Source organism: Lithobates pipiens, unplaced genomic scaffold (assembly GCF_037356315.1).
Source record: "Lithobates pipiens isolate NorthernLeopardFrog02 unplaced genomic scaffold, aLitPip1_a1.2 Scaffold_24, whole genome shotgun sequence".
NCBI lineage: Eukaryota > Metazoa > Chordata > Amphibia > Anura > Ranidae > Lithobates > Lithobates pipiens.
Window position 1 is genome coordinate 8930488 of NW_027507786.1, and position 19613 is coordinate 8950100.

The 19613-nt window shown below is 45.3% G+C and overlaps 1 protein-coding gene across 16 annotated transcripts in view; it reads left to right on the forward strand.

The window, feature by feature from the left end:
- Positions 1 to 9174: 9174 nt before the first annotated feature.
- Positions 9175 to 19613, forward strand: part of MICAL2 (microtubule associated monooxygenase, calponin and LIM domain containing 2) — a 392610-nt gene continuing 382171 nt past the window's right edge. For all 16 annotated transcript variants that reach the window (XR_013262554.1, XR_013262555.1, XR_013262556.1 and 13 more), the window contains exon 1: positions 9175 to 9319. The gene's annotated coding sequence lies outside the window, so the exon portion shown is untranslated. The remainder of the gene's footprint in view (positions 9320 to 19613) is intronic.

Here is a 19613-nt window from a genome sequence, read left to right on the forward strand (position 1 = left end):
AAGAACTCTTCACCACGCTCTATTAATAATTAAACAAATGACATAAACCAAATGCCATTTAAAAAAAAATTAATGTTTGATAAGTGCAAATAAAAACCTGACATCACTAACCCATCCTCCGTACACTGCAGACCTCTCTATATAGGAAGCTGCGGTGATGAACCCAAAAATATAAATGTAATATATGGCAGCTTACCAATCATTCGATATGATGCTTGCATTGTTTTTCTTTTTTTTAGGCTTTTTTTCTTCCATTTTCATCTGGTGATCCAGCCAGTAAGTCTGTTGTTTTTCAAAAGCACAAGCTCTCCAACAGAATGTATCAGTTAGGGATGATGCCAGTGGCAGTCTGTCCAATAGGGACATACGGGCGCCGCCCCCCATCCATGCGTCCAACCCCATGACCTATATGCAGAGATGCCAGACGACGGATGCATGGATTCCAATGGGGGGGGGGGGGGGGGTTTAAGCACGTGGCTCACCCAGTTTTGTCACAATAGCGAATGAATACTTGCTATTGTAACACTGCATCTCCTCCCAGCCAGTCAGGAAGCTGGTTCTGAGAGCCGTCACCTGATTGGCCGAATGTAGATCTGAACGGACTGGCCGGCTGCAGGAGGAGGGAGGAGACGCATGGAGGAGAGGAGGGAGAAGACGGGAACGGAGCCCCAACAAGCAGCCTGGAGAGAAGCTGACATCGCCCACCGTGCTGCCCGAGAGAGGGGGTGAGCGCGGGCAGTGCTGGGACAAGGTCACCCAACGCCCAGGACAAAGATGTCAAACCGCGCCCCCCTTTTCCTTAGGGTTAGGGTCAGGGTGCCCCCTTACCCCTGCAATAAACCATTGCACCAGGGGCAGCCGTCCCTCCTGCCCACCCCTTGTCCCGGCCCTGAGTGGTGCCATCCATCACCTCTGTGACCCCGTGACCTGTCCCCCGCGCAAAAAAAAAAAAAACACCAGCCGCCACTAGATGAGACAAACCATTTACCCCTGGCAGGGGTGCTTACAATGATCAGATTGCATTTGTTCATGTAAAACCTTTACCTGATAAGGGGACAAACCTGTTTGCTGTAACTGATTATAAAGTGTAAGTTGGAGTTTGGCTTAATTTTTTTTTAGTGTATTCAAATCTGCTAATACATTTAACACTCCCCTCCCCCAAGACCGACAATGCTGCTGTCTGTTGTGCCCCCTGTGCTCCTTCATTCAGAGTGTGGGGGGGGGGGGGGGCGCTCTAATACAGGAGGTGTGTTACTGGACAGATTATCAGGTGAAAACAGAAAGGGAAAAAAAGAAAAAAAAAGGAAAACGAACGCAGCCACCACATCTAATGATCAGTAAGCTGCAATATATTACATTTTTAGTTTGGGATTTATTACCACTTAAAAAATGCGGTTTATAATCTTCAGCCACACCCAGCATTTGCCCTTTTTTTTAATGCGTTTTTTTTTTTTATGCGATTTTTTTTATGCGCATTTTTGCATGCTACGCACAGGGCAGCCAAATCATTTCAAATACAGCAAAGTACAATAGCTCATGTAGATTATTTTTTTTTTTTGCCTTCTTCGGTTTTGCGTGTTTTTGGGGCGCGCCTCTATCTGCTTGCTGTGTTTTAAGGTGTCATTAACAATAAATGGCACCACCAACGCAACACACAGGTTTTAACCACTTAAGGAACGGAAGGATTTGCCCCCTTAATGACCAGGCCATTATTTGCAATACGGCACTGCGTCGCTTTAACTGACAATCGCGCCGCTGCGCGACGCTGTACCCAAACAAAATTCATGTCCTTTTTTTCCCCCACAAATAGAGCTTTCTATTGGTGGTATTTGGTCACCTCTGCGTTTTATGTATTTTTTTATGCGCTATAAACAAAAAAAAAAAGAGCGACAATTTTGAAAAAAATAAAACATTTTTTTACTTTTTGCTATAATAAATATACCCAAAAATGTAAAAAACTAATTTCTTTCTTTTTTTTTGTTGTTTTTGTTATGTAAGCTTGTATAATGTATTCGTAAATTTACTGATGGAATGATTATGCCATTAATGTGTGCGTATTTGTCTATTTGTATAATAATTTTCTAATAAAATTAAGAATGAGAATAAATAAAAAAAAACAAAAAAAAATATTTCTTTCTCAGTTTAGGCCAATATGTATTCTTCTACGTATTTTTGGTTAAAAAAAAAAACAAAAAAAAAAAAACGCAATAAGCATATATTTATTGGTTTTTGCGCAAAAGTTATAGCGTCTGCAAAATAAGGGATAGATAAATGGCATTTTTATTATTCATTTTTATTTTACTAGTAATGGCGGCGATCTGCGATTTTTAGCAGGACTGCGACATTGCGGCGAACAGATAGGACACTTTTAAAACTTTTTTTTTTTTGTGTGTGTACAATGACCGAGGCTCATAAATTCTACGGCATTATCTAAAGAGGCATACGACCTCCCTGCGATCGATGTTGCAAAGAACGGAGCTATCGGCGCTGCCCGTGGAAAGCTTTGTCAGCCTGTCAATATTTCACAGGAACCTCCCCGAATACCGCGCAAAAAACAAACAATTCTATCACATTCCATCGATAGTCCTGCAGGGCGTCTGATAATGCCGGCTCTGTTTAGCGGTCATCGGGTTGATTGGAAGGTTTAGAAAATGTCGTCGTCTTGCAGCGTTGCAGGGAGTCGCAAGACAACGCGATGGATTAAAATGAAGAACTGATACATTATTTTTTCATTTTTTTTAACCACTTAACAGTGTTGTTTACAAGTTAAAACAGTTTTTTTTTTTTTTTTTGCTAGTTTTTTTTTTTGCTAGAAAATTACTAAGAACCCTCAAACATTATACATTTTTTTTTCTAACACCCTAGAGAATAAAATGGCGGTCGTTGCAGTACTTTCTATCACACCTTATTTGCGCAAGCGGTCTTACAAAAATAAAAAAATACACTTTTTTGAATTAAAAAAATAAGACAAAAGTAAAAATAGCCCAATTTTTTTTTATATTGTGAAAGATAATTTTACGCCGAGTAAATTGATACCCGACATGTCACGCTTCAAAATTGCGCCCGCTCGCGGAATGGCGACAAACTTTTACCCTTAAAAATCTCCATAGGCGACGTTCAAAAAATTCTACAGGTTGCGTGTTTTGAGTTTGCAGAGGAGGTCTAGGGCTAGAATTATCGATCTTGCTCTACCGATCGCGGCGATACCTCACATGTGTGGTTTGAACACCAGTTTCATATGCAGGCACTACTCACGCGTGTGTTCGCTTCTGCGCGCGAGCTCGTCGGGACGGGGTGCGTTTAAAAAAATTTTTTTTTTTTCTTACTTATTTTACTTTTTATTTTTACACTTTCTTTTTGTTTTGTTTTTTAAATTGTGTCACTTTTATTCCTATTACAAGGTGGTGAAACATGCCTTGTAATAGAAAAAAAGCATGGCAGGACCTCTTAGATATGAGATCAAAAAGACCTCACATCTCATATTTACACTAAAATGCAATAAAAAAATAAAAATAAATAAATTGTCATTTAAAAAAAAAAAAATTTTTTTACCTAAATAAAAAAATAAAAAAATAAATAAAATAAAATAAAAAAAATAAATAAATAAAATGGCCCTTTCAGAGCTATGGGCGGAAGTGATGTTTTGATTTCGCTTGCACCCTGCAATGTCATGGAGACGGGTGGGGGCTATTTTCCCCTCACTCGTCTCCATGCCCAGCTAGTGACAGCATCCGATCGCCTCTGCCGCTGCCGACGGCTCCGGTAAGCGGCGGAGGCCACCGGAGCACGGCGGGAGGGGGGGCCCCCCAGGTAGTGACAGCATCCAATCGCCTCTGCCGCTGCCGACAGCTCCTGTAAGCGGCGGAGGCCACCGGAGCGCGGCGGGAGGGGGGGGGCCCTCTCCTGCTGCTGATAAAAGTGATCTTGTGCCGAATCCGCCGCAGAGACCACTTTTATCTTGAAGTGGACCGCCGACCGAGCAAGAGAATACCAAGGTTATGGCAGCTAGCTGCTGCCAAAACAACGATATCCTCCTTCAAAATTAGGACGTATATTGGCGTGCGGCGGACCAGAAGTGGTTAATGAGGTAAATACATCTGTCGTCTTCTATCTGGCCAGTAGGTGGTGCTGCAGGATCCTTTTTCACACCTTCAGCCGGATTTCTTTTCAGCTGTGCTCACTATATACAGGACTCATCCCAGCATCCATTTCTTCCTTATCAGAGGTGTCAATCAGACATCGGGAGCTGCAAGGTGGGCTGTGCTGATGTGCTATTTTTTAACCGATAATGTGCTGGGAATCCTAAGCTGGGAAGCCGACCCTAAGTCTGGGTCCACACATATGCGTTTAATGGAATCCCAGCATACTTTGCCAACAGACATGCGTTTTAATTACACCACAATGCACCTCCTCTATGTGATGTCACAATAAATATAAAAGATTACATCTGTAGTCTTCTACCTGGCCAATAGGTGGTGCTGCAGTTTCCTTTTCACATCTTCAGCAAGATTTTTTTTTCAGCTGTGCTCACTATATACAGGACTCATCCCAGCAGCCATTTCTTTCTTACCAAAGGTGTCAATCAGACATAGGAAGCTGGAAGGTGGGCTGCTTTGATGTGCTATCTTTTAACCCATAATGCACTGGGAATCCTGAGCTGAAAAGGCCCATAAGGCTGTGTTGCAGCTGGGTCCATAAATATGTGTTTAATGAAATTCCAATGCACTTTGCCAGCGTACTTGGGTCTTAGTCGCCCCACAATGCACCTGCGGTCACACCCAATGGCACACCAGTGCATGGGCGCACACAGTGCATATACCGTGCATTGTTTAACAAGGTTTATATATGTTTTTTCCTCTGTTGTGATGCGTTATCCACCTATTCATAACACTACTATGTGTTGTATTTCAAATTGCCGTCCATTCAGTTTTTGCTATGGCTTATTTACACCACCTGCATTGCTTAAAGCATTCCCAAGGAAACGGCTTTGTCTTTAATGGCCATGATCTGCCTGCTTTGCACAGAGAAGTACCCAATGGGGTACCCAGGGGCCCAATGATGTGAGTGCTGTTGGCCCCTCCCACCAGCCAGGAACTGAGGGCATTGCATAGAGAAGCACAGAGACCCAACAACATGATCACCGAAGACAGAGGGGGGACATGGAGGCCAGGACGCGGAGGAGATGGAGGGGGCAGGTCAGGGTAAGTGAGCCGGGGGGGGGGGGGGCGCCCGTAGTCGGGTCCATCTGCCCCCCCCCCCCCGACTGATGGAACACCATCCCCCACTGGTCATAAGTATGTTGATGGGAAACCAGGGAAGGTAAAATATAAGCAGATTATTAAACCTCATTTTCAGCAAAGTGATTTATTTTACTCTGGATCAATATGCATGATAAGGAATCATTTGTGATTGGGCGCCCTGTGATTGGGCTTCCTGTGATTGGGCGTCCTGTGATTGGGCGTCCTGTGATTGGGCATCCTGTGATTGGGCGCCCTGTGATTGGGCGTCCTGTGATTGGGCATCCTGTGATTGGGCTTCCTGTGATTGGGCGTCCTGTGATTGGGCTTCCTGTGATTGGGCGTCCTGTGATTGGGCATCCTGTGATTGGGCACCCTGTGATTGGGCGCCCTGTGATTGGGCACCCTGTGATTGGGCATCCTGTGATTGGGCACCCTGTGATTGGGCGCCCTGTGATTGGGCTTCCTGTGATTGGGTATCCTGTGATTGGGCTTCCTGTGATTGGGCGTCCTGTGATTGTGCGTCCTGTGATTAGGCGTCCTGTGATTGGGCGTCCTGTGATCGGGCTTCCTGTGATTGGGTGTCCTGTGATTGGGCTTCCTGTGATTGGGCTTCCTGTGATTGGGCGTCCTGTGATTAGGCGTCCTGTGATTGGGCGTCCTGTGATTGGGCGTCCTGTGATCGGGCTTCCTGTGATTGGGCGTCCTGTGATTAGGCGTCCTGTGATTGGGCGTCCTGTGATTGGGCGTCCTGTGATCGGGCTTCCTGTGATTGGGCTTCCTGTGATTGGGTGTCCTGTGATTGGGCTTCCTGTGATTGGGCGTCCTGCAGAGCGATTCTTCCAGGCAGATCAGTCGGGTTCTCTTTGTTGTGTATAAAGTGTCTTCCTTCCCATTTGTCTGTGATGAGGACATAATTACACTCGGCTCTAATCCAAAATCTGATCTCATCATCCACAACATAAAAAAGATTTCCTCTCTGATTGTCTTTCATCGGCGCTCTGATTGGACGCGTTCCGACACGTTTCAACAAAATATGAAAATAAACAAAATACCTTTAAGTAATTGGCCGGATGATTATACCTGTAATTACGATCACACGGAAAATAAACCATCGCACTTTACATTGACAGTTTGCGCGTCTAATCACCCCGCGGACTTACATTTCTTCCCTTTATCCTTGAAGTATGAAATAAAAAGCTGACAGAGTTCTAGCACCGAACCCCCCCCCCCCCCCCCCCACTTAAAGTGGTTGTAATATGAACAAAACATATCCTGCTATAGTGTGTACTTGTCTCAATCCAGAGCAATAAGTGTCATTTCTGTCTGCTGCTTCCTTCCTCTGGTATCAGCATGAGTCACTTCTAACACCCAGAGATAAAGAGAAGTGAGAAGCACACAGCCTGTGATTGACAGCCTCAGCTCTGTTCCTCTTTGTCGTGTGAAAGGGGGTGGGGGTGTCCCTTTTCTCCAATCAGCTCTCACTGAGCTCTGCAGACTGTAACTTCACCACTCCCTGCTTTCTGAAGGCTCAGACAAGCTGTACAAATTCTGGACTTTGATTGGCTGTAGAGAAAAGAAGAGTGCAGATAAACAGGTACAACTTACTTAGGAGAATTTTTTTTTCCATCTCTGTGTATCAAATGAGGCCAGTCACTACACTGGGTATATGGCAGGGTTTACACTCACTTCACCCCTTTCCCTAAGGTCTTCTCTCTTCAGACCATACACAAGCATGCACAGAACTGGTTCAGGTCCCTGCTAGTATTATGCTGAAGACCCCAAGACCTGTCCGCGCATGCGCAAGACTTTGCCTCCTGGGAATCCTAACCCCTAACCTAACAAAATAAATACATACATTTATGTAAAAGAAAAAAAAATTAAACCTTAACCATAAACTTTAACCCTTAACCTTGACCCCTTACACTTTAATTGTCGGGGTGTACTTGCACTTTAATTGTCGGGGTGTACATGCACTTTAATTGTCGGGGTGTACATGCACTTTAATTGTCGGGGTATACTTGCACTTTAATTGTCGGGGTGTACTTGCACTTTAATTGTCGGGGTGTACATGCACTTTAATTGTTGTGGTGTACTTGCACTTTAATTGTCGGGGTGTACATGCACTTTAATTGTCAGGGGGAAATTTACACTTTAATTGTTGGGGTGTACATGCACTTTAATTGTCGGGTGTACTTGCACTTAAATTTCCGGGGTGTACTTGCACTTTAATTGTTGGGGTGTACTTGCGCTTTAATTGTCGGGGTGTACTTGCACTTTAATTGTCGGGGTGTACTTGCACTTTAATTGTCGGGGTGTACTTGCACTTTAATTGTCAGGGGTGTACATGCACTTTAATTGTTGGGGTGTACTTGCACTTTAATTGTCGGGGTGTACTTGCACTTTAATTGTCGGGGTGTACATGCACTTTAATTGTTGGGGTATACTTGCACTTTAATTGTCGGGGTGTACTTGCACTTTAATTGTCGGGGTGTACATGCACTTTAATTGTCAGGGGGAAATTTACACTTTAATTGTTGGGGTGTACATGCACTTTAATTGTCGGGTGTACTTGCACTTAAATTTCCGGGGTGTACTTGCACTTTAATTGTTGGGGTGTACTTGCGCTTTAATTGTCGGGGTGTATTTACACTTTAATTGTCGGGGTGTACATGTGCTTTAATTGTCGGGGTGTACTTGCACTTTAATTGTCGGGGTGTACATGCGCTTTAATTGTTGGGGTGTACTTACACTTTAATTGTTGGGGTGTACATGCACTTTAATTGTTGGGGTGTAATTACACTTTAATTGTTGGGGTGTACATACACTTTAATTGTTGGGGTATACTTACACTTTAATTGTTGGGGTGTACATGCACTTTAATTGTTGGGGTGTAATTACACTTTAATTGTCGGGGTGTACATGCACTTTAATTGTTGGGGTGTACATGCACTTTAATTGTCGGGGTGTACATGCACTTTAATTGTCGGGGTGTACTTGCACTTTAATTGTCGGGGTGTACATGCACTTTAATTGTCGGGGTGTACTTGCACTTTAATTGTCGGGGTGTACATGCACTTTAATTGTCGGGGCGTACATGCACTTTAATTGTCGGGGGTGTACTTGCACTTTAATTGTCGGGGCATACATGCACTTTAATTGTCGGGGTGTACTTGCACTTTAATTGTCGGGGTGTACTTACACTTTAATTGTAGGGGTGTACATGCACTTTAATTGTTGGGGTGTACATGCACTTTAATTGTCGGGGTGTACTTACACTTTAATTGTCGGGGTGTACTTGCACTTTAATTGTCGGGGTGTACATGCACTTTAATTGTCGGGGCGTACATGCACTTTAACTGTCGGGGCGTACATGCACTTTAATTGTCGGGGTGTACTTGCACTTTAATTGTCGGGGTGTACTTGCACTTTAATTGTCGGGGTGTACTTGCACTTTAATTATGGGGGGGGGGGTACATGCACTTTAATTGTCGGGGCGTACACGCACTTTAAGAAATCTGCACACAGTGAGCCAGGATCCCCACACATGGCGGGTATTACACATCCTTGTACAATGTTTGTCGGTCAGGATCCCCCATTGCCTGGGGAGCTGATGTAACATGCATGCCTCCTGCCTATGTAAGCGCCATCCTTATAGCAATAAAGCTCATCCACCCCACAGAGTCACCCTATAAAAGTGTCAGCTCATGCTGGAAATAGATAAAGCCTGTGATGAGTGCAGTGATGAGTACACTGTATATACTATATATATATATATATATATATATATACTATACACAGTCACACATGTGCTCAGCCTGTCCCAGCCCTTGTCACCTCTCCCTTCCCTGAGTGACAGAAGGGAGGGGCGGGGCGATAGAGTCCCGGGAGTGGATTGGCTGAGCGCAGCAGGCCACGCCCCTTCCCCCAGCCCCACTCCCTGCACACACACAGCAGAGCCATGAGAGGTGAGCTGTCAGTGTGAGCTGCCTGCGCTGGGATCTATAGAGAGCTGGGACCTTGGTGAGACACTATGGATGCATGCTGACCGCCCCGCTCCCCCTGGATGGGGTCTGCTCATGGTAAGCACAATGTTCCTTTATTCTCTATCTGTGACACAGGTCATGTGTTGGGGGACAGCACCCAGCTGTGACCAGGGACAGGGGCACTTCCAGCAGGGCAGGGTGGGGTGCCATGCCACCTGCACCCAGGGGTGTCCCTGCCTCGTATTAGGGGTGTCCCTGCCTCTGATTGGGGGTGCCCCTGCCTCTGATCCCCCTTACAGTGTCACTAGATCCCCCATCAGGAAGTGGTTATTATTATTTGCTGTGCTCAGGCTGGTAATTCTATAGGGTGAGTCTTACATAACTACCCCCTGCCAGTGCTTTGCTGTCCTGGGGGGGGGGGGGGGGCTGCAGGGGGGGGGGTCCCTGCTGTTCTGGTGGGTCGTGGCAGTCCTGGCAGGTGGGCTCCAGCTCTTTGGAGTTAATATCTGATCTGCGGTTCATTGCACTTGTGGTCCTGGGGGTGCAGAGGGGCAGGATTAGTGTCCCTGGATATGGTAATAAAATGTTGGGGACAACTGGGGGAAAGGGGGGCAGGAGGGGCAATTAATCATTGGGGCACTCAGTACCAGAACATGACCCGTGAGCTCCCAGGGCAAGGATCCAGAACCCCCCCCCCCATGATAATACATGTTGTAGGATTGGTGTACTACCCTGTATCTATTCTTTGCCTCCTTGCTTTACTGTGCCCAGGGCAGTTTCCCCTCCTGCACACCCCCTGCCCCTCCATGTAGGACTACATATCACCTCCCTTTCTTCTCCATACCAGGGGAAGGTACATTGCAGCCCTCATAGATAGCAGGAAAGCACACTGATATATAACAAGGGGAGGTGTTCTGTAGTACATTGAGATAGCGGGAAACTATGCTAATGTATAACAGGGGGAGGTGTTTTGTAGTTCATTGAGATAGCAGGAAGCAACGCGAACGTATAAGAGAGGGGAGGGGGGGGTTGTTCTGTAGTGCACTAAGATAGCAGGAAACAATACTTACATATAACAGGGGGAGATGTTCTGTAGTACAAGGAGATTTCAAAAAAACATGTTATTGTATAACAGGGGGAGGTGTTCTGTGGTACACTGAGATAGCAGGAAACCATGCTAACTGATAACAGGGGGAGGTGTTCTGTGGTACACTGAGATAGCAGGAAACCATGCTAACTGATAACAGGGGGAGGTGTTCTGTGGTACACTGAGATAGCAGGAAACCATGCTAACTGATAACAGGGGGAGGTGTTCTGTGGTACATTGAGATAACAGGAGGCCATGGTAACGTCGAACAGGGGGAGGTGTTCTGTAGGACACAGAGAAAGCAGTAAACCATGCTAATGTGTAACAGGGGAGGTGTTCTGTAGTACATTGAGATAGCAGTAACCAATGCTTACTGATAACAGGGGAAAGTGTTCTGTAGTGCACTGTGATAGGAAACCATGCTAACGTATAACAAGTGGAGGTGTTCTGTGGTATATTGAGATAGCAGAAAACAATGCTAACGCAAAACATGGGGAGTTGTTCTGTAGTACATCGAGATAGCAGGTATGTGTGCTAATGTATAACATGGCGAGGTGGTTTGTAGCACACTGAGATAGCAGGAAACCATGCTAACATGTTACAGGGGGAGGTGTTTTGTAGTAATAGCAGGGAACAATGCTAACTGATAACAGGCACTGAATGTGATCATCTCTTGCTGAAAAGACATAATAAAACACGCTCGATGGGATATTTAAAGTAGAACTAAAGGAAAAACAGTTTTCTTCTTTTTTTTTAGCTTTGGATGGAGCGGAGTGGGATTAGAACCCCTGTCAGGTTTGATTGCTCTGTCTGTGTCCCCGTTAGGGAGATTCCCCCTCCTGGTGACCGTCATCACCAAAAGTGGAAGAAAATCCCAAATTTTGGGTTGTCATTAGAACAGGAAAAGAGAAGACATCTTCCAGCGGGGACATTAGTTTTTCATCACTTTGCAGGGATTTCCTCTGACTTCCTGTTTGGCTGAGGGACAGGAAGTGAAGGAAAATCTCCCCAATGGGGCACAGATGGCAAAAAAAACGAACAGAGGTTATAACCCTCTCTTACTCAAAAAAAAAACAACAACAAACAAGCAAAAAAACAAAAAAAAAACTCTTTGTTCTACTTTAAAGTTTATGTAAACTCTAATAAAAATCTATTATTCTCTCTACTTTGGTCTGCTAATTATACCACAGAAAGTGTTTTATTATGTCTGTTCATCAAAAAAAAAAAAAAAAGAAAAAAAATCTGTGCGTCCAGCCAAATCTTGCGAGCTGATAACTTCCTGTTCCTGTAGTTGGCATTGTTCCCTTTATCTCGGTGGACTACAAAACACCTCCCTCTGTTATGGGCATGAGAAGGAGGTGTTATGTAGTCCTAACATAGGGGGAGATCTACTACGGCCGGGTTCACACATGAGCGGCTGTGCTTTACATGCCTGGGGTCCGGTGCGTTCCTGGTCACCGATCTAGGTCCAAATTTTAGCCTGAATCGCACCCAAACACACACCGGACCCTTCTTCAAACCGGACAGCGGCCGACTCGAACATGTGTGATCCGTTGGGAGCCGGTCACGCTTGTCTGTCATGCATGAATTGGATGCAGGAAAACCCAGCAAAGCAAGGTCCATAAAGACACGGATGAGCGAGTTTAGGGTGGAGGAACTTGACTGGCCTGCACAGAGTCCTGACCTCAACCTGATAGAACACGTCAACAGGTGTCAGCATACCATTTTGCACGATTTCATGCTCCCAGCTTTGTGGGAACAGTTTGGGGACGGCCCCTTCCTGTTCCAACATGACTGCGCACCAGTGCATAAAGCAAGGTCCATAAAGACATGGATGAGTGAGTTGGGGTTGGAGGAACTTAAATGACCTGCACAGAGTCCTGACCTCAATCTGATAGATCACCTTTAGGGATGAATTAGAGAGGAGACTGCGAGCCAGGCCTTCTCGTCCAACATCAGTGTCGGACCTCACTTTTGGATAAATGGTCAAACATCCCCATAGACACATCTCCTAAACCTTGTGGACGGCCTTCCCAGAAGAGTTGAAGCTGTTCTAGCTGCAAAGGGCGGAGCCAACTCAATATTGAACCCTACCGACTAAGACTGGGAGTCTATTAAAGCCCATGTGCGTGCAAAGGCAGGCGTCCCGATACTTTTGACAATATAGTGCACATCCCATGATGATATAACAATAATATTATGAAATAATAATAATAAATAATAATATAATATATAGACCTGTACTATAGATCTCACATTCCTACTAGAACACCCACTAAGATCCATATGATGAATAGTAAATATTATTCTGTACAGGAGAAGCTGTCACTACTAATAGGACTCTTTGTATTATCTTGTTATTATATTATTGTTACATTGTTGTTGTCATATTTGTAACACTGTGATAGGATGTGTTTCTGGCACAGCATTGATCATCTGGGTATGAAAACTTTGGGATGTTAAAGTGACATTGTACAGTAATTGTAACATTCATTGTACTGATAATGTAATCATTGTATACACAATGGGGTGTAGCCGGTATATCGGTATTTATAGGTATATATTGGCTATAGGGACATTTTTTTGTCACGGTTGTTGTAGGGCTGTGGTAGAGGTGTTGTACTATATATTGTGAAATGGCACACTATGTAATGCATTCTATTAATGATAATGATATTACTAATGGTATTAAACATATAACAGAGGCATTACGCTGTGTGTAGTGGCAATGCGCCTGCGATAGACACATTTTGATGTTTACAATGGCTTTACACCTGTAGGAGATGAATTCCATCCCGTACACCTCTATTACAGGCACTCTGATATTGATTAGAACATTATATCTATAATAGAAGCAATGTATAAATTATTATAAATTACAGAATTATACCTGTAGTAGGGGTATTATATTGTTAACAGTGGTATTATACTTGTGGTGGTAGCATTATGTTGTTACTGTAAATGTGAAATTACACCTGTAGTAGAGGAATTACGATGTGGCATTGTATCTGTAGTAGAGGAATTACGATGTGGCATTGTATCTGTAGTAGAGGAATTATGATGTGGCATTGAATCTGTAGTAGAGGCATTCTATTGCTAACTGTGGCAGCACATCTGTAATACAGACATTATGATGCAAACTATGGCTCTACGTTTGTAGTAAAGGCAATGACTGACAACGATTGTAGACTGTGGAATTCCGCCTGTACTTTATGTTGTTAAACGTTCTATCATACATGTAGTAGAGGCATTGCATTGCAAAGAGGGCCAGTATTTTGTGCCTATATTAGAACTGTTATATTAATACAAGAGCCATTGTATCCTACTTGTAGCAGGTCATTCTATTCTACCTGTGGACAATCATTCTCTTCTACCTGTAGGAGAACATTCTATTCTACCTGTAGCAGATCACAATATGCCACCTGTAGTAGATGATTATATTCTACCTGTAGTAGATGCTTCTATTCTACCTTTAGGAGATCATTCCATTCAAACTGTAGGAGATCATTATATTCTACCTGTAGTAGATCATTCTAGTCTACCTTTAGCAGATCATTCTATTTTACCTGTAGGAGATCATCATTTTCTTCCAGATCATACTATTAATTGTATTCTACCTGTAGGAGATCATTGTCTTCTACCTGTAGGAAAACATTCTATTCTACCTGTAGCAGATCACAATATGCCACCTATAGTAGATCATTCTATTCTACCTGTAGTAGATCATTCTATTCTACCTGTAGGAGATCATTCTATTCTAACTATAGGAGATCATTCTATTCTAACTATAGGAGATAATTATATTCTACCTGTAGTAGATCATCATATTCTTCCAGACCATACTATTCATTGTATTCTGCCTGTAGAAGATCATTATTTTCTACCTGTAGCACATCATTCTATTCTACCTGTAGCACATCATTCGATTCTACCTGTAGCAGATCATTCTATTCTACCTGTAGCAGATCATTCTATTCTACCCGTAGCACATCATTCTATTCTACCTGTAGCACATCATTCTATTCTACCTGTAGCAGATCATTCTATTCTACCTGTAGCAGATCATTCTAATCTACCTGTAGCAGATCATTCTAATCTACCTGTAGCAGATCATTCTATTCTACCTGTAGCAGATCATTCTATTCTACCTGTAGCAGATCATTCTATTCTACCTGTAGCAGATCATTCTATTCTACCTGTAGCACATCATTCTATTCTACCTGTAGCAGATCATTCTATTCTACCTGTAGCAGATCATTCTATTCTACCTGTAGCAGATCATTCTATTTGCACACTTTGGCCGGTGACAGGTGATCTCCTCATACAGTTCAGGTTCTCCGGCTGGTTTCTGGTTTCTGGTTCCCGGCGTCATTCACTCCCCAATAAATTATGTATTAATGGTCTTTGTGTATTCATCACACATGTAGCCTCCTCCTGTCTCTGCGGCCCCCAGCTCCTCATACCCCCCCCCCTCCCCTCCCCCTCTTACACAACACCCCATCTTCTCATTGCTTATTCTCATCTCCTGTGACATCACAATGACTAATCTCTCATCCACTTCCTCTGCGTCTTCATCCGAATACTCAGAGAACAGGGAGAATCCTTCCCATAAGAGGAGAGATCCGGGATAATGATTTATTAGTAAATAGGTAGCTGGGTGAATTCTCACTTTCGTGGTTCTTCTGGACAAAGTGTGAAGTGAGGGATGGCGGGAAGAAGTTCGGAGACGTCTCCCCTCTCAGGATGGGAAATCAATCATCATTTATAGAAAGGCAGGATGTTATTTTACAGGGAGGGGTGCTGAAATCAGCCCCCTCTTTCCTTCTCTTGTAATATGTGAACTGCTCCTCACTTACATCCTCAGTACCTGATGCCTTTACAGACTTTTCATCTGCTACTCCATGTGTGACAGCACAGCTCATGCAGGAGCAGAGCAGGGAGGCTGCAACTGACTCATTGTGGCTTACTATACCAAAACTGCTGACTTCTTATATTCTTATATTGATGCTTCAGAGCATCTTCTCATTAACTTGTGTGCAATGTATGTGACTGCAGGGTTCATATAGGGGGTCCTAGGTGACCTAAGGGGTCATATGGGGGGTCCTAGGTGACCTAAGGGGTCATATAAGAGATCCCAGGTGACCAAAGGTATCATATAAGGGATCACTACTGATTGAAAGGGTCATAAAATGCATCACTAGGGACTAAAGGAGTCATTTAAGGGAACCCAGGTGACCGAAGGGGTCATATAAGGCATCAGTACTGATTGAAAGGGTCATATAAGGGATCCCTACTGACCAAAGGAGTTATTTAGAGGTTCAAGGTGACTGAAGGGGTCATATAAGGGATCTTGGGTGACTGCAGGTGGTCAGGTAAGAGATCCCACCCAGGTGACCATAATAAGGGTCCAATAAGGGATCCCAGGTGACTGCAGGGGTCATATATGGGATTCCAGGTGACTTCAGGGGTCATATAAGAGATCCCAGGTGACTGCAGGGATCATATAAGAGATCCCAGGCGACTGCAGGGGTCATATAAGAGATCCTAGGTGACTACAGGGGTCATATAAGAGATCCCAGGTGACTATAGGGGCCATATAAAAGATCCCAGGTGACTGCAGGGATCATATAAGAGATCCCAGGCGACTGCAGGGGTCATATAAGAGATCCCAGGTGACTACAGGGGTCATATAACAGATCCCAGGTGACTACAGGGGTCATATAAGAGATCCCAGGTGACTATAGGGGCCATATAAAAGATCCCAGGCAACTGCAGGGGTCATATAAGAGATCCCAGGCGACTGCAGGGGTTGTATAAGAGATCCCAGGTGGCTGCAGGGGTCATATAAGAGATCCTAGTTGACTATAGGGTTCATATAAAAGATCCCAGGTGACTGCAGGGATCATATAAGAGATCCCAGGCGACTGCAAGGGTCATATAAGAGATCCCAGGTGACTATAGGGGTCATATAAAACATCCCAGGTGACTGCAGGGGCCATATAAGAGATCCGAGGTTGCTGCAGGGGTCATATAAGAGATCCTAGGTGACTATAGGGTTCATATAAAAGATCCCAGGTGACTGCAGGGATCATATAAGAGATCCCAGGTGGCTGCAGGGGTCATAGAAGAGATCCTAGGTGACTGCAGTGGTCATATATGGGATTCCAGATGACTACAGGGGTCATATAAGGGATCCCATGTGGCTGCAGGGGTCATATAAGGGATCCCAGGTGACTGCAGGGGTCATATATGGAATTCCAGCTGACTGCAGGGCTCATATATGGAATTCCAGGTGACTACAGGTGTCATATATGGAATTCCAGGTGACTGCAGGAGTTATATATGGGATTCCAGGTGACTGCAGGGGTCATTTAAGAGATCCCCAGATGACTACAGGGGTCAAATATGGGATCCCAGGTGACTGCAGGGATCATATAAAGGATCTCAGGTGACTGCAGGAGTCATATAAGAGATCTCAGGTGACTGCAGGAGTCATATAAGAGATCTCAGATAACTACAGGGGTCATATAAGAGATCTCAGGTGACTGCAGGGGTCATATAAGAGATCCCAGGTGACTGCAGGGGTCATATAAGAGATCCCAGGTGACTGCATGGGTCATATAAGAGATCTCAGATAACTACAGGGGTCATATAAGAGATCTCAGGTGACTGCAGGAGTCATATAAGAGATCTCAGATAACTACAGGGGTCATATAAGAGATCTCAGGTGACTGCAGGGGGCCATGTGAGATAGCCCAGGACTCCAAAACTTCTAAAGGTCTTAATAGTATCTGGTAAATTGTATTCTAATGGCGCGCACACACAACCGATTTTCCCATTGGAATAAACTCTGAAGGTTTTTCAGACGGAATTCCCCTGAAACTGTCGTGCCTACACACAGTCACACCAAAGTGCGACCGCCAAGAACGCGGTGACGTAGAACACGTATGACGGGACTAGGAAAAGGAAGTCCAATAGCCAGTAGCCAATAGATTCCATCCCGTACTTGCTTCAGAGCATGCATAGTTTTTTGGACATTCCGCTCGTGTGAACGCGGCATTAGAGTGTAACCCCCTCACACCTCGGCATTCTCATACCGGTTACAAGCGCCCCGAACCCGTGTGAAAAACATGCAACCCCCCCCCCCCCCACAGGCGGGGCACAGATGTGAACGGGGGCCCTAAAAATGAACGACACCACAATACATGTAGAGTGCGTGTCACTGCAGCACGGCAATCCTCAATGGGAGATTGGATGGAATGAATTCTCGGTGTGGAACACGTCACCAACACACACATGTCAAGGGGCTCTTCATAGGGACGGGTGTCTTCCCGTGTCCTTGTGAATCTCGCGCTCTCCTCTCATCGCATATTTCTGTCTATATGAAGCTATCTCAGGAATTCGCACCCAATATGCCCCTATCTGCACGCCGCCTCCGATTCCTAGAAATGCTTTGTCTCCGAGTTCCTACGCCACACAGATATATCATTACCAACTGATTAGTTCACCCACACTGAATTCTGGGTAAAAGGCTCATCCTGACCCCTCCCCCCCCCCCCTTCCTTCTTCTCCAAACTGTCCCGGCTCCTCTCCTGGACTCAAATGTCTTCCTCTGATTTCACCGCACACTGCGAGCCCCTCGCAGTGTGCATTAGAAGCCGCAGCCAGATAGCGCCCCGCCTTATTTCCTGGCCGGAGGACACCCAGCACCATCTAGCCCTTTCCTCCCCAGCCTGACTATCCTTGGCCCGCCCCTTTCATTCATTGGATTTCAGTTCTGTCAGTCATGGAGTCTCAGCATCACATGTGGGCGTTACCTAGGATGGTCTGCATGCAAATGAAGCCTACTTAGACACACCCACTCCTCCACGGGCCCGTTGTATCAGGCCCAGGCCCCATCAGCTAAACGGGGGGGGGGGGGGGGGGGGCTCAGGGCAGCTTTATTCATTTCTGCCTAAATTGATTTTGTTAGACCCCCCCGCTTACATTTCCCTGGACCCCAGCATGTCAACTGGGGGGGGGGGGGCTCATGATTTTTGACAGCGGCTTTGTCCACTCCATCAAGACATTTTGATATTTGCATAACTCCTCCCTAAAGAGCCAGCCTACTGCTTTGTATCAGGGCTGAGGGTTCTAGAGGGTAGTACTGAGGGGTGTACAGCACCCTGCTATCCCCTCCCACCAGCCATGATCTGTCTGCATTGCATAGAGAAGTAAGGAGACCCAGTGCTGACGCATTGCATAGAGAAGCAGGGAGACCCAGCGATGGCGCATTGAATAGAGAAGCAGGGAGACCCAGTGCTGACGCATTGCATAGAGAAGCAGGGAGACCCAGTGATGGCGCATTGAATAGAGAAGCAGGGAGACCCAGTGATGGCGCATTGCATAGAGAAGCAGGGATGCCCAGTGCTGACGCATTGCACAGAGAAGCAGGGAGACCCACTGCTGAGGCATTGCATAGAGAAGCAGGGAGACCCAGCGATGAAGCATTGCAAAGGGAAGCAGAGAGATCCAGTGATGAAGCTTTGCATAGAGAAGCAGAGAGACCCAGTGATGAAGCATTGCATAGGGGAAGCAGGGAGACCCAGTTATGAAGCATTGCATAGGGAAGCAGGGAGACCCAGTGCTGACACATTGCATAGAGAAGCAGGGAGACCCAGCGATGACGTCACTGGGCCTAAAACAAGGTATGCAATGAAAAATAGAAAGTTTGTATTTAAGAAAAAATAAATCATCAGGGAAGGCAAAATATAAGCAGATTAAACTTCAGCTCTAAGTCTGAGTGTTTTAAAGTCACCGATCAAACCCGGCACACCCTCGTCCCCCCTCCACCAATCAGATAAGAGCAAAGGGCCCGGCGTTATCGTGGAGTCATTGATTATACCTGAAAGCTGGGCGAAGTTCTGCACAGATCTCACCTCTTGTACACCGCCACAGCCCGTGTGTCATACAGGAGTCACAGATATGAGGGTAGCGTGATCGCATGTCTGACATTTCATCCGTCTGATGCGACTTTCCTTTTCCCGACACCGGCGGAGCCGCCATTCCAGATGTGGGTGATTCATGGCTGCTGGTAATACGCAGCTGATCCCTTGTGGGATTATAATGCCAGATTTATCTGCTGTGCATCTAGATTGTATCTCGAGACAGCAAGAAAAAATACATACCAGGAGGATCTGCCAAAGGATTTGTAATCCTGGCTATCCACTCCTGAGATTTACACAGCTCTGCCACACAGCACAGCCAGGCCAGTGACCAGGCTTCTGTCTGCTGCCAATAAGCAATACAGATTGGTCAGCTCCC